Genomic DNA, 16,474 nt, shown 5'->3' with positions numbered 1-16,474 from the left:
TGACCTGCTCTCTCGGGTACCTCATTCTCTGTATTCCCAGTGTGGGGGTGGAGTGAGGAGCATACGTTTCAGAAACATCAAAATGAGCTCCTCAGCAGGAATGGCTGGAGACCCTGGAGAAGACTGGTCAACGTCTCTTGCTGAAGTCAGAGAAAAGGTAGGTCATTAACCCATGAGGAAAAGAGGCAGAACTGCAAACAGCAATGGGCTCTGCCAGGAATGACTAAGCCTGGTACGAATCATGAAAGAAACTATCGTGAGTCACAAGGCAGATTTTACAGCCTCGCCTGTGCACCTGCATGATCAGCAGGAACTTCTGAATATGAAAGATAATGATATAAGCATGTGCAGGGGACAGGGTGCCCAGAGATACAATATGCTCCTCTAGTGGATATATCCAATCTGTCTTGACAGATCTACCATCTCACCTTTTAACCAATCTGATTCTCACTTCATAAAACTGCTATAATCAGTGGATATAAGAATGTGTGCTAGAAACACCTGAAAGATAACTGGGCATATTATACAATGGAAATGTATCCATATTTGTTTTGCTCCATGTACTCCTGTATTTTTTATTAAAATATTGTGCAATTAATTGTGCAAAAAATTTAATTGCACAATTAAATTTTTATAATTTACATTTTAGTTAAAATTTGCATAGTATTTGTGTAATTAAAAAGGAATGCTTCTATATCTCTACAAGCACAGAGAATATAGTAGTTCCAAAGACTCTTGAGAGTCCCTTGGACTGCAAGGAGATCCAACCAGTCCATTCTAAAGGAGATCAGTCCTGGGTGTTCATTGGAAGGACTGATGCTGAAGCTGAAACTCCAATACTTTGGCCACTTGATGCGAAGAGTTGACTCATTGGAAAAGACCCTGATGCTGGGAGGGATTGGGGGCAGAGGAGGAGGGGACAACGGAGGATGAGATGGCTGGGTGGCATCACTGACTTAATGGACATGAATCTGAGTAAACTCTGAGAGTTGGTGATGGACAGGGAGGCCTGGTGTGCTTTGATTCATGGGGTTGCAAAAAGTTGGACACGACTGAGCGACTGAACTGAACTGAATACTGGTTGTGCCCCAGACTCACCTGTTCTTATGGACTCAGTGTTTGTGTCCCCCCAAATTCATATATTGAAACCCTACCCCCCCAATATGATTTGATGAGTCACTATAGAGTTAAACTGCCTTCTTTGAATCCTGGCTTGGTCAAGTATTAGCTGTGTGATGTTAGGTTGGTTACCTAACTTCTCTGGCCCTCAGATTCTCTTCTGTAAAATGGGGATAATAACAGTACCTACCTCGTAGGATTGTTGATGTTGTTTAGTAAAGTGCTGAGACCAGATTCTGGCACATAATAGAGTGCTGTAGTGAGTATTTACTGTTTTATTATTTATTCATTCCAAGTGTAGACTAGTCCAGCTGGACAGTGAGGGTCTGAGTTATAGAATGCAATTCAAGAAGCAGGCATAATTGTATTCTGTACCACAGAATTCTGTTCTAAACTACTAGCCATAAACATTTGTCTTTTATTTCTTTTCTAAGTTTTTATTGGAGCATAGTTGATTTACAATGTTGTGTTAGTTTCAGGTATACAGCAAAGTGAGTCAATTAGACATACACTTACATACAGTCTTTTTTTTTTAGATGCTTTTCTCATATAGGCCTTTACAGAACACTGAATAGAGTTCCCTGTGTTATGCAGTGGGTTCTTATTAGTTTTCTATTTTATATACTGTTGTTGTTCCTCAATCGCTAAGTCATGTCTGACTCTTTGTGACCCCATAACTGCAGCACACCAGGCTTCAGGTGGCCAAAGTATTGGACCTTCAGCTTTACCATCAATCCTTCCAGTGAATATTCAAGGTTTATTTCCTTTAGGATTTAGTGGTTTGATTTCCTTGCTGTCCAAGGGACTCTTAAGAGTCTTCAGTACCACAGTTTAAAAAGCATCAATTCTTTGGCGCTTAGCCTTCTTTATGGTCCAATTCTCACATCCATACATCACTACTGGAAAAACCATAGCTTTCACTTTTATGGACCTTTGTTGGCAAAGTGATGTCTCTGCTTTTTAATATGCTGTCTAGCTTTTCTTCCAAGGAGCAAGCGTCTTTTAATTTTATATGTGTATATGTCAGTCCCAATCTCCAATCTCCCAATTTATCCCTCCCCGCTCATCCCATCCCCTGGTAATAACCGTAAGTTTGTTTCCTACATCCATGACTCTACTTCTGTTTTGTAAATAAATTCACTTAGCAAGGGCCATGCTTATCTTCTCTGTATTGTTCCAGTTTTAGTATATGTGCTGCTGAAGTAAACACCTTTATCTTCTATTAGTATGTTCCTTATTTCTACCTGCATCCCAACTCTGGCTGGGGTATAGAAAAATCACAAGGGATGCTACAGAACCTCAGAGCCATTAGGATGGGGGCTTGTTACATTACATCCAGAGGGGTAATGTTGGGCACTGGATGGGCAGAGACTTCATGGGGAAAGTTGAATTTATACTGAGACTTAAAAAATGAGTAGCATTATGATATATAGTGATGGGTATTTTATTCAGAGAAAGTGAGAAATCTTGGGGCAGAGTCAAAAGATCCAATGAGAAGGAAGGTGTTGATAAGTCAGTTTAGAAATGTTTTGGGTCACAGTTTTAGATGGTAAAGTTCTAAACAGGAGATTAGTTCATCTTCAACTTGGTGATGGGATTGTAATGCTTATATAAGTAAAGACTAAATAATTTTTGAAATGAGTTAGATAATCCACTAAGCAGAATGCTCAACTTTAACCCAGAACTATTTTAACACCAGAAGGACGTGGATGAGAGGGCATTGGTTGAATAAGTTTCTTTCACATTGTATCGAACAAAGAATAACTTTCAAAATCTCCTCTTCTCTTGTTATAGAAAACTGAATGATATTTATACCTTAATAGGTAGATGAGGAAAAACCTGGGTTATAAGTTTGATCTTTAGTTGGAGCAGATTATACTAGTCTCTTATTTCTCAGGATTTCAGGGCAAAAGGAGCAGAAAATAGCTGAAGGGATTGATGAGAAAAAATTGATGGGACTGTGGAGTGGGTACAGTATGGTATAGCAAGTTATGTGGAAAAAAAATGTTAGCTTTGGAATCAAGATCCACAAGCTTCACATTTCATCAACATATGATCTTGGGTAGTTCCTTAACCTTTCTGAACCCTAATTTCTTCTAATGACCTATGAGTGGGGGGCTAACAGGTGCCTGCCTATGGTTGTGCACACCAAATCCCCAGGGATGCACGCCTCCTGGGGATGCAATGCCCATCCTGGTTTAATGGACACCCAGCAGGGATGACAGGGCTTCCCTGGTGGCTCAGTGGAAAAGAATCTGCCTGCAATGCAGGAGATGCAGGTCTGGTCCCTGGGTCAGGAAGATCCCTTGGAGAAGGAAATGGCAACCCACTCCAGTATTCTTGCCTGAAATCCCATGGACACATGGGATTTCATGGGGTCACAAAGAGCTGGACATGACTTAACAACTGAACAACAAGCTGGGATGATACCCGCAAAACAGAGTTGTGGTGAGGCCTCACCCTAATCTAATCATCATATTCTTAAAATCTCAAATTACTTTCCATTTCCTATTAAAAAGATTTCAAACTCATATATTGGAACAGTGTCTGAAGTGAAACAAAAACTACTTTCTGGGAATTCCCCTCCACTTTGCCCCTTTTCAAAGTACACCTTTCTTCAGTTTAATAAAGTCGCTTATCACTACATTCTTTTCTATTTCTATAGCTTTATCCTGCATTAGCAGGTGGGTTCTTTACCACCATGCCACCTGGGAATCCCTGTACCTGTCTATACCATTTTCATGCCCCTAATTCCCTGCTTTTCCGTGTTGACTTATTCCCCAAATTTACTGGTTCTTTAAAGCTCAATCTAAAGTCTACCCATTCATTGAAGTCTTCCCTGATTCTTTCTCAGCTGGAAGGCATTTCTTTCTCTGAATTGCCAGACATTGTCACTGCATCTGCCTCTACCTGAGTCTTCTGCCTTGAAACAGTGTTTTCACTCAGGTGTCTTATCACCCTTGCCAGATTGAGAGCAGGGTAAGAAGAGTCACACAAGTCATACTTGTGTTCCGAGATCACGAAGCCCAGAGTCTTGCCTTTAGTAGGCGTGCTGGATTATCTGGACTCATTTTGGCATCACTGCCACCTTCCTAAGGTCTCCATTGCAAGAGAAGTTGAGAACTGTGTTTCCCAGAATCCTACTGAGATGGGAGATACCAGCACAGAGTTTAGGAGAAAAGGAAGCCATTATTTTCTAGAGGCAACTGCAGGCAGATGACTGAGCATATGAGAGGTTCTAATCAGCTTCTGGTGAACTTTCTGAGAATCACCTGCATCAGTCCTGCAGCCTGAGGGGTCAGAAGGAAACTTCCAGAGGTTCCTGGTATTCAGAGAGTCTTTGGTGCAAGCCTCTTGAGAACCTTGTGGTACTACAGGCCAATATTGTCACTGACAGCTTCCCTGGTGGCTCACATGGTAAAGAGTCTGCCTGCAATGCAGGAGACCCAGGTTTGATCCATGGGTTGGGAAGATCTCCTGGAGAAGGAAATGGTAACCCGCTCCAGTGTTCTTGCCTGGAGAATTCCATGGACAGAAGAGCCTGTTGAGCTCTAATCCATGGGGTTGCAAAGAATCAGACATGACTGAATGACTAACACTTCACTTTCTAATTCCCTGCATTGAAAATATTCATACTTGGAATATATTGAATGACACCTATTTACATACCCAAATGTTGACGTGTTTAATATTTGCAGAATAAATGAAAACCAGTTCTATTCATTGAAAAGTCAGTAAATATTCCACTTACATTCATTATTCAAGGGGAAAGAAGCCGACATCTATTGTGAGTTAATCATATGGCAGACAATTTCCTAGGTGTTATTTACTACTTCGCAATAATTCTGAGATCAGTATCATTGTCCACATTTTATATGAGGATGTGCAAGAAGAGAGTCAAACATACTCTGGTTCACAAGCTAATACTTTTCCACACTATGATGTTGCCTTTTTGTGTGTCAACTTAGTGTATGCTTTTGTGGATAATCACAAGCAACTTAAAAAAACATTTGAAACCCCAATATCGGCCAAGTATTCCAGAGCAGTTTTACCTGCTCAGAGCAATAAATCTTAAGTTTCCTCTAAATTATACCACTGAGGAGGCTACCTATAACTAATGGATTTGATTTAAATATTTGAGTCAATTTTCTTCAGTTATTTAGAAGAAATATTTAGTTATTTAGCGTACAGTTGTACGCTCATATATTGCTAAGAATGAGTACTTTTATACCAGGTAAAATAATAAAGTTAAAATTGTTTTAAATATCTGAAATTTGGGGTGAGGCTGGTTTATATATTCAAACTAGAAGGACAGTGTACAATAAAAGACCCAGCAATATACTTTATCAGTTACAGTTTAATTACCCACCAATATCCATTGAGCTCCTTTGGAGCGTAATAACTACTACTTCTTGACCTTTATGGGAATGCTGAAGACTTTGATCTGGAATACAATCACCTGGAACACTTTTTCATGATTTATTCTTCATTGCAAATTATTTGGAAAATTTTATATTATGCAATGTTATGTCTGCTTATAAACATTATAGTCACATTATAAATAGTTTTCTACATTTAACAATAATGTTTAAGTGCTTAAATCATGAACAGATGAAATTATCAAAATTACAATGGTAGAAAATAGTAATAGTAATGAATTTCATAAAAATCTTATTCAAAAAGAAAATTAGTATTTATGAGTTAGCAATTAATATTTTGCTAAAATGTTGGCAGTCCCACCAGGGATTATTTTTTGGCCTTGGTTATTATCTTCGTACTAGTTTTAGATAAGTAAAGGATGCTTCCTTGAAGTAAGAAAAAAAGCTGGTAATATTTCACATGGCAAAGTCCCTATACTTGCAGATAAACAACTATGGCTCAGATTGAATACGTGATTTTTAAATTTTTAATTCTGTTAGATGTTTGTTGAGAAACAAAAAATGTAAATTTAAATTTCCAGAGAAGTGACAGGTAGTTGCTTAAAAGTCTGTCTTATTTTATTATAATGATTCCAAATCTATTTTGAGCTTTCATCTGCTTCAATTTTTTAAAAAGTTGCTATGCCTTAGCAGTAAATTTGGGGTTGATAAAACAGTCTCATGTTTAAAAACAATGTGGTTAATTAATATAACTTACCAGCAAAACACACAACCATTCAGAATTTAAATCTTCAGAAAGCAAACATACCACCTTGCCTTATCAGTTTCTTTTTGAAAAATAATGATGACATTTATAAAATAAAAAGAACACTAAATCTACCTGCCTGCACTAAAGTAAAATAGATCAAGAAATGCTCCAATCATGCTGTTCAGTTAACTGAACATTGTCTTGGCCTAGAGTTTGGTGTGAGATCCACTTTGAGGCCCTTTTAAGTTTTTTCCCCTTGGACTGAATCCCAACTGGTTGTTTTATTGACATATATAATTTAGATAGTTCTGAATAAGACTGGATCTTTAAGAGACCCAAGATAATGAAATAAATATACACATTCAGGTTTATAGATGAGGCAAAGAGCATTATTTATTTAGAAAGAGAAATCTTATCCCTTTCTGGTGGAGAAAAAGAAAGATTAAATGGAAAATAAAATTAGTAGTAAAAGAAAATGTAGCCATTTATACTAGCTTGCTCATGAAAAAGAAGCCTGAGAATACAGATCTGCTAGAAACACAGTGGACTCATATGGAGTAAGGTGAATATAGGAATAAAAAAGTATATTTTTCCTCCTCTCTGTTTATAGTCAGTTTATCCTTAAAGGCTACTCTTCCAAAAGCACAAACTTTATAATATATTTGCAGGCCAGGCCCATTCACATATTACTTTTCTGTATTTTTTAAGAACAGTATATGTTCATTACTGGAAAACAAGCAGAGACCAAAAAAAGAGAAAAACAGAAAACATCCATACTTCCATGAAAAGATCATTATCTTCAATTTGGTGTACCCACTCTAACACCTGTTGTTTTCTTTACCTTTTCATAATAATCTTTTATTTCAGAATGCAGGTATAAATGTTCATTTTCACCATGAATACGACATCAAACATATTTTCTTGTAAAATGTTTTCTTCCATATTATCATGATGTGAAGGCCACAGAATGTTGAGCGGCAGACAGTGCAGGGTGAAACCACAGGCTCTAAAAACAGGCTGCCTGGCACTGTGTTGGCTCTGCTGTGTGCTAGCTGTGTGATCTTGGACAAATACCTGCTTTGCACCTCAGCTTTATCATCTGTAAAGTGGGGGCAATAATATTATTACATTATTAACATTTTAAACTATATTATATTACATAGTTATAAAGATTAAATTACATCTTTTGAAGTGCTTAGAACATTGTACATAATAATCCTACATAAGTGTATATAGTTTAATCAAAATCTCTTAATAAGTTTTTTAATTATTACCACTTTTCTACTTATATAGTCAGTTTTGTAATGAATATTTTTGCATATGTCTTTGCACATTTGTTGTATTTTCCTTGAGATAAATTCCTAGAAATAGAATTGCTGTGTCAAAAGATGTGCATCTTTATAATTCTGGCAGAACAATTTGCAAGAAAAAAATTGGCATATTGTAAAGGACATGCCAATTTCCACTCTGAGCAGTGATGAATCTAAATGTGGTTGTATGTTTTGAAACCTAGCCTGCAGACTTGAATTTTCATAAGGATCATCTGGGAGCTTATTAAAATTATTCTTAAAACTCACAGAGATTCAGTATCTCTGGGGTGGATTCTTGGAATCCGCATTTCTTAAAAACAAGCTTAGGTCATTCTGACACAGATAGCCGATGAATTTAGAAATACTGAATCTTCTCTTTGGCCACTCTTCTGACACTGACAACTACAACCCCATTGATGTGATAGGTTCAGCAAAGACAAGTCTATAGGAACTTTCAGCCAGAAAATATATTTTACAAGCCAACTATTTTACATCATATTTTACAAGTCAACTAGAAAACATATTTTTTTTCTTTGTATGGCACAAAAATTTAACCTTTCTGCAGCTATTCTCAAATTTTCAACAGTTAAAGCAGATTTTGCTAATTTGCCAATTTGCATATTTCCATTAATGACAAATGGTTATGTTATACCTCCAAATCTCCTACATAATTTTTCCAATGTAGATCTCATTGTTCCAAATGTCCTTTTTATTCCATGAGTATGTCAAACTTCTCTATAGTATGCCAAAGTACAAAACAGAGCAAAACAAAAACAATTTTCCAAGTGTGACATAAAGTGTGAAGTTGGCAGTTTGGGATGGTTGGGCAAGCCTAAATGCTTGGTTTTGTGCATGTAAGCCTTTTTGGTGTGGGTGTACCACCATCTATATTTTCTTAAGCTGCCTGTCTAATTAGTCTGTTAGCTCCCCCTTCTCATAAAGGTTGGCTGCAAAAGGTCGGAAAGGAGCCACTGAGTGCCAACAACAGGAGCAGCTGTTGAGGAAAACAAGGCTCCCTGAGGGGTTGTTAAAACTAGCTGAACAAACAGGAAAATCCATGGACGGAGGAGCCTGGTGGGCTGCAGTCCATGGGGTTGCTAAGAGTCAGACACGACTGAGCGACTTCACTTTCACTTTTTACTTTCTTGCACTAGAGAAGGAAATGGCAACCCACTCCAGTATTCTTGCCTGGAGAATCCCAGGGATGGGGGAGCCTAATGGGCTGCTGTCTATGGGGTCGCACAGAGTCAGACACGACTGAAGCGACTTAGCAGCAGAACAGGACAGCTCAAGTGAAGGAAGCCAAGGTATCAAATTAAAGTAATTAGTAAGTCAAGTAGGAGGTAGTCTGGAGGGTTTCCACCAATCAAGCATGTATTTGTGGAATCTTCTTCATAGACCGATGAGCCATTTAGAGGATGAATGAGTGGTACTTGATGTTTTGCCCCTGAACCACAGCTAAGAGGTTTTGACTTTACTACCTTTGATAAATTTTTCTGAAATTGACTTTCAACCTTCCTACAGAGGCAGGGTACCTTCTGCTCTTAGATTTCTCATTATGATGCTCCACCAGTTTCATTTGGAAGCTAACGCCTTTTCCCATACATTTGGGTCAGAATGCTTTCTTTTCCAGTTCCCATCTGGGGGTGGCGGGTGGGCTCTATCTTGCTTGACTGTCACTGGGTCACCTCAATCTGTTCCAGGTGACTGGGATGTGCCAAAGACAAGAAATATGATGGGAACACGCAAAGGTGGGATATGACATCATTACATTCAGCAAATCACAAAGACTGTGAATTAGAGGCAGTTTGTCACATTCTGAATAGACACTCTTGGAATCTCAAAAGTGGTCATTTAGATCCACTAAAGTACTGTTTTTGCATAAAGTAATAATGTAAGAATTACTGGTAGAGATTTTATGAGTCAGTGGTAATGGCTCAATATTAAAAGAAATTTATGGCAGATCTGAGAAAATCCATGTATGAAATCTGCATAATAGATTAGTAAAAGAAATTAAGGTTTATTCTTGGTAATATGTGAGGTTAATGTACTGAAGGACAACTGTGTATGGACTTTTCTTGACTTTGTGGGGGAAGTGGCATCTTAGCACCTATTTGACCTTGCTAGAAGCAAGGTACAATGCTGTAAAGAGCAATATTGCATAGGAACCTAGAGTGTTAGGTCCATGAATCAAGGCAAATTGGAAGTGGTCAAACAAGAGATGGCAAGAGTGAATGTCAACATTCTAGGAATCAGCGAACTCAAATGGACTGGAATGGGTGAATTTAACTCAGATGACCATTATATCTACTACTGCGGGCAGATCTACTGTTGCTGATCTATTTTATGTATAGTAGTAGTATGTATATAGTAGTTTGTATCTGTTAATCCCATACTCCTAATTTAAAGGCACAAAATGGCACACTCCCTTTCCCATTTGGTAACCTTAAGTTTGTTTTCTATGTCTGTGAGTCTGTTTTTATTTTGTAAATAGATTCATTTGTGTTATTTTTTATATTCCATATATAAGTGACTTCATAGAATATTTGTTTTTCTCTGTCTGATTTACTTCACTTAGTATGATATGCTTTAGGTCCATCCATGGTGCTGCAAATGGCACTATTTCATTCTTTTTATGGCTAAGTAATATTCCACTGTATATATACATTTACATATACATTTACATATACATATATATCATGTCTTCTCAAAACAACCATCTAATGATGGGCACTTGGGTTGCTTCCATGTCTTGGCCTATTTAGTGCTGCAATGAACATTGGAATGCATGTATCTTTTTCAAATTAGGACTTTTGTCTCTTTTGGATATATGCTCAGGAACCACATTAAAAAGCAGAGACATTACTTTGTCAACAAAGGTCTGTCTAGTCAATTATGGTTTTTTCAGTGGTCATGTGTGGATGTGAGAGTTGGACTATAAAGAAAGCTGAGCACAGAAGAATTGGTGCTTTTGAACTGTGGTGTCGGAGAAGACTCTTGAAAGTCCCTTGGACGGCAAGGAGATCCAGTCCATCCTAAAGGAGATCAGTCCTGGGTGTTCACTGGAAGGACTGATGTTGAAGCTGAAACTCCAATACTTTGGCCACCTGATGCGAAGAGGTGACTCATTGGAAAAGACCCTGATGCTGGGAAAGATTGAGGGCAGGAGGAGGAGGGGACGACAGAGGATGAGATGGATGGATGGCATCACCGACTCAATGCACATGGGTTTGGGTGGATTCCGAGAGTTGGTGATGGACAGGGAGGCCTGGCGTGCTTCGATTCATGGGGTCACAAAGAGTCGGACATGACTGAGTGACTGAACTGAACTGAACTGAGACTGCTGGATTGTAAGATAGGTCCATTTTTGTTTAAGAAACCTCCACACTATTTGCCATAGTGACTGTACTAATTTGCATTCCCATCAAATATGGGAATATTTGATATTCCTATATAAATAGGAAAGTTCCCTTTTCTCTATTTCCACTCTAGCATTTATTTTATTTGTAGACTTTTTGATGGTAGCTATTCTGACTGGTATGAGGTGATATCCCACTGTGGTTTTGATTTGCATTTCTCTAATAATTAGTGATGTTGAGCATCTTTTTCATGTACCTTTTGGCCCATCTGTATGTCTTCTTTGAAGAAATGTCTACTTAGGTTTGCTCATTTTTGATTGGGTGGGTTGTTTGTTACTGAGTTTTATGAGCTGTTGGTATAGTTTAGAAATTAATCCCTGTTGATCACATTGTTTGCAAATATTTTCTCCCTTTCTATAGGTTGTCTTTTCATTTTTGTTGGTGGTTTCCTTTGCTGTGCAAAAGCTTTTAAGTTTGATTAGGTCCCATTTGTTTATTTTTGTTTGTATTTCTTTTGCCTTGGGAGACTGATATAAGGAAATATTGCTAGAATTTATAGCTAAGAATGTTTTGTCTATGCTCTCTTCAAGGAGTTTTATGACGTCATGTCTTTTGTTTAAGTCTTTAAGCTATTTTGAGTATATTTTTGTGTAGGGAGTGAAGGAGTGTTCTAATTTCATTTATTATATGTAACTATTCAGCTTTCCCAACACTTAAAAGCAGACATTTTATAATCTACCAGCAAAACAGATTTCAGAGTATAGAACTTTACATTTTATAAAGTGGTATCATATTATTTCTTTCAGTTTCATACCAACCCCGCAAAGATTGTATTATTATCTCACTTTATAGACCAGGTGTCTGTTGTTTGATAGTTAACTGACTTACATTAGGTCAAATAGCTCCTAACCAGCAAAACAGCATATTAAACATAATTCTTTTGATCTAAATATATTTTTTTCTTTGTTACACATCAAACACTTTCCATTATAATTTCAGAAGTTGTTCATATCAAGCCAGAAGGAATGTAGCACCACAAATTATCCACCAGGAAAGATCTCAGACTCCAGGCCCTTAGACCTTTATTTTCCCCAAGTAAAATAGAGAAATCCAAGGATAGAGGGCAAACAACTCTTCTCCCTGTTCTTAACATGTTTGAACAGCAATGTTTTTTGCTTTTCATGTTCTGGACAATTACTCAAAAGATATTTACAGAAGGCAGTGAAAGATCATGGAAATGCTTATGTCACAGTCAAGTTCATTGAAAACATTGAACAGGGAAAATTCTATAGACATGACATAAAAGCTGAAAGAGATCCTAAAATTGTTTAACCTGGTTCTCTTAGGTGAGAACGCAGAACCCAGAGAAATGGCATCACTTCTAAAGCTGACTTGTAAACCCTAATCTCATAGATGCTAGAAGAGCATATTTCTTGTCAAATTTATTTCTAAGAGTTTATCTTTTTTGTTCATATTGAAACTGTAATCCTTTTTCTGTTTTGGAAGCTCTTTCTTCTATAACTGATCTGTTAGTTTATGCTTTTTCTAGTTTCTAAAAGAGTTATTATTAATAGTAATAAGTACCTGTGAAACCACCACTTACTGAGACCAAACACTAGGGCCATGTCCATAACCTGCTATAAATAAAAACATATCCCCTCCATATGATTTCTCAGCCTCATTTCACCCCAGGTAACAACCATACTAAATCTCAGGTTGTTCCTTTCTTTCTTGCTTTCTTTGATACTTGGGTTTATTGTATCTGAAGGAGGAAAGGAAAAGGCCAACCTGAATCCATCTTGAAAAAGAAGGAAACTCCATCTTACATTCCCAGTGAACTTTGGACTATGTGCCTGGTAGCCATGGAGATCACATACCTACTGGCCTCCTGGACTGATAAACACGATTCCATACCAAGATTTCCTGTCGCCAAAAAGAATGTAATAATCCCCTATGTAGTCAATCACCTTTATAATCTTTATGGCACCCATTGGTGTAGGCTACAGTGTATAATCAGCTGACCCTTCTGATTATGAATCATGGCTGTAACCTGATTGTATCTCCCTTTAACATTTTCCAGGCTAGATTTAAGGAATTTGCAGATGTATTCTTGAGCAGTACACTTAAGGTATATAAGGTTTTCACAAAATCAGTCAGGGTCCTTGGCTAAGAGGAGACTCTGCCTTGGGCCCGCTAGTGCAATAAACTGTACTTCACTATCTGGATTGTCCTTCTGAGTGAGTCTGTTTCCCAGAACACGTGGTACTACAACACATCTACTCTACATGTATTCCTAAAATGCATATGTATATGTGTCTGGAAATAAACAATTTGGCTTGTTCAGTTCAGTTCAAACACTCAGTCACGTCCAACTCTTTGCAACCCCATGGACTGCAGCACGCCAGGCCTCCCTGTCCATCACCAACTGTTGGAGTCTACCCAAACCCATGTCCATTGAGTCGGTTATGCCATCCAACCATCTGATCCTCTATCATCCCCCTCGCCTCCTGCCCTCAATCTTTCCCAGCATCAGGGTCTTCTCAAATGAGTCAGCTCTTCACATCAGATGGCCAAAGTATTGGAGTTTCAGCTTCAATATCAGTCTTTCCAATGAACACCCAGGACTGATAGTCTTTAGGATAGACTGGTTGGATCTCCTTGCAGTCCAAGGGAATCTCAAGAGTCTTCTCCAACATCACAGTTCAAAAGCATCAATTCTTCGGTGCTCAGCTTTCTTTATAGTCCAACTCTCACATCCATACATGACTACTGGAAAAACCATACCTTTGAGTAGACAGACTTTTGTTGGCAAAGTAATGTCTCTGCTTTTGAATATGCTATCTAGGTTGGTCATAACTTTCCTTCCAAGGAGTAAGCATCTTTTAATTTCATGGCTGCAATCACCATCTGCAGTGATTTTGGAGCCCCCAAAAATAAAGTCAGCCACTGTTTCCCCATCTATTTCCCATGAAGTGATGGGATCAGACGCCATGATCTTTGTTTTCTGAATGTTGAGCTTTAGGCCAACTTTTTCACTCTCCTCTTTCACTTTCATCAAGAGGCTTTTGAGTTCCTCTTCACTTTCTGCCATAAGGGTGGTGTCATCTGCATATCTGAGGTTATTGATATTTCTTCCAGCAATCTTGATTCCAGCTTGTGCTTCATCCAGCCCAGCATTTCTCATGATGTACTCTGCATAGAAGTTAAACAAGCAGGGTGACAATATACAGCCTTGATGTACTCCTTTTCCTATTTGGAACCAGTCTGTTGTTCCATGTCCAGTTCTAACTGTTGCTTCCTGACCTGCATATAGGTTTCTCAAGAGCCAGATCAGGTGGTCTGGTATTCCATCTCTTTCAGAATTTTTCACAGTTTATTGTGATCCACACAGTCAAAGGTTTTGGCATAGTCAATAAAGTAGAAATAGATATTTTCCTGAAATTCTCTTGCTTTTTCAATGATCCAGCGGATGTTGGCAATGGATCTCTGGTTCCTCTGCCTTTTCTAAAACCAACTTGAACATCTGGAAGTTCACGGTTCACGTATTGCTGAAGCCTGGCTTGGAGAATTTTGAGCATTACTTTACTAGCGTGTGAGATGAGTGCAATTGTGTGGTAGTTTGAGCATTCTTTGGCATTGCTTTTCTTTGGGATTGGAATGAAAACTGACCTTTTCCAGTCCTGTGGCCACTGCTGAGTTTTCCAAATTTGCTTACGTATTGAGTGCAGCACTTTCACAACATCTTCTTCTAGGATTTGAAGATGATCCCATGTCCATTGAGCTCAACTGGAATTCAATCACCTCCACTAGCTTTGTTCATAGTGATGCTTTCTAAGGCCCACGTGACTTCACATTCCAGGATGTCTGGCTCTAGGTGAGTGTGAGTGATCACACCATTGTGATTATCTGGGTCGTAAAGATCTTTTTTGTACAGTTCTTCTGTGTATTCTTGCCACCTCTTCTTAATATCTTCTGCTTCTGTTAGGTATTTGCTTTCCATTCTTTTACTGTTTTGCTTGTTTCATCTCATCTATCCTCCTACCCCGTAACAATGATTTCTTCAAGTACTAATCAACTCTCTGCTTTTTTCTGTAAAGACTTTCTGTCCTCAAAGACTCGATCATATCTGGTTTCAAACTCCAGAAGTGTCACCTCTCACCTCAATTCTGATGATGCCATATATAGATTTCTAATCCCTCCCCACCTCTAATCACATCACGTTAATTACTTACATACTTGGACACTGTTCTTTATAGTAGAAATTTATTAAGTTACTAAATATACACTATGAAGAAATTAGGGTTTGGCTAAGTGAAGATAGATGCATAGTAGAGATAATATTTAAATTGGAAGAAGAACTTCATAGATAATGCATAGATAACAAAATAACAGGCATAGATAACAAAACTGTAGGCTTCTACATTGGAGAGAATGAAATTTTTAGCTTGTCTAAGCTAATCTTATTCAAGGGCTTTCTGTCACTTGTAGCAGAACCTAATTATAATTAAACATTGGTTTCTGGGGGCCATAAAATAATAATAGCTAACTAACATTAACTGGTCATTATGTTTGAAGTTCAAGGCTAAATACTGAACATCTATTACCTCATTTAATCTTTAAAACACCATTCTGTGTTGGTTGCTATCATCATTTCCACTTTAGATGAGGTAACTAAAGATTTTTTTGAGTGCCTAATCCACGTGCCTGTAGTTGGTGAGTGATTGAGCTGGGATTTCCAAAGCTAGCTCTTAACTACCTCTCCGTTTTGCTTTCCCTCACAGGTGTTTTGTAACACAGCCATGGTAATTATAAACCAATTAATTTACTAGATAAACTGCATTTATGACAAGAGTTTTTATTACTTTGTTTTAGTTACTGAAAGACTGGGTAAAAAAAAAAACAACAAAAAGCTGGTACCACAAAACCCAGGTTCCCCCTTGGCAATAATTTCTATTCCTCACCCATGGGAACTTATAAAATACACACTCTGGGACCCTTCTAACTCATGTTTCAGGTGTGAGTACCAACTTTAACTCAGATGACCATTATATCTACTACTGCAGGCAGGAATCCCTCAGAAGAAATGGAGTCGCCATCGTGGTCAACAAAAGAGTCCGAAATGCAGTACTTGGATGCAATCTCAAAAACGACAGAATGATCTCTGTTCGTTTCCAAGGCAAACCATTCAATATCACAGTAATCCAAGTCTATGCCCCAACTAGTAATGCTGAAGAAGCTGAAGTTGGATGGTTCTATGAAGACCTACAAGACCTTTTAGAACTAACACCCAAAAAAGATGTCCTTTTCATTATAGGGGACTGGAATGCAAAATTAGGAAGTCAAGAAACACCTGGAGTAACAGGCAAATTTGGCCTTGGAATACGGAATGAAGCAGGGCAAAGGCTAATAGAGTTTTGCCAAGAAAATGCACTGATCATAACAAACACCCACTTCCAACAACACAAGAGAAGACTCTATACATGGACAAAACCAGATGGTCAACCCCAAAATCAGATTGATTATATTCTTTGCAGCCAAAGATGGAGAAGCTCTATACAG

The 16,474-nt window shown here is 38.1% G+C and overlaps 1 non-coding gene across 1 annotated transcript; it reads right to left on the bottom strand.

The window, feature by feature from the left end:
- Positions 1 to 2,221: 2,221 nt before the first annotated feature.
- LOC147371136 (U6 spliceosomal RNA) lies at positions 2,222 to 2,329 on the bottom strand. The gene has a single exon (XR_015166335.1). It is a non-coding gene; the product is annotated as a U6 spliceosomal RNA (small nuclear RNA).
- Positions 2,330 to 16,474: the final 14,145 nt, after the last annotated feature.

Source organism: Bos grunniens, chromosome 6 (genome assembly GCF_055505025.1).
Source record: "Bos grunniens cultivar Pamir isolate PY7600 chromosome 6, Bosgru_T2T1.0, whole genome shotgun sequence".
Taxonomy (NCBI): Eukaryota; Metazoa; Chordata; class Mammalia; order Artiodactyla; family Bovidae; genus Bos; species Bos grunniens.
This window is presented reverse-complemented; position numbering and strand designations above follow the sequence as displayed.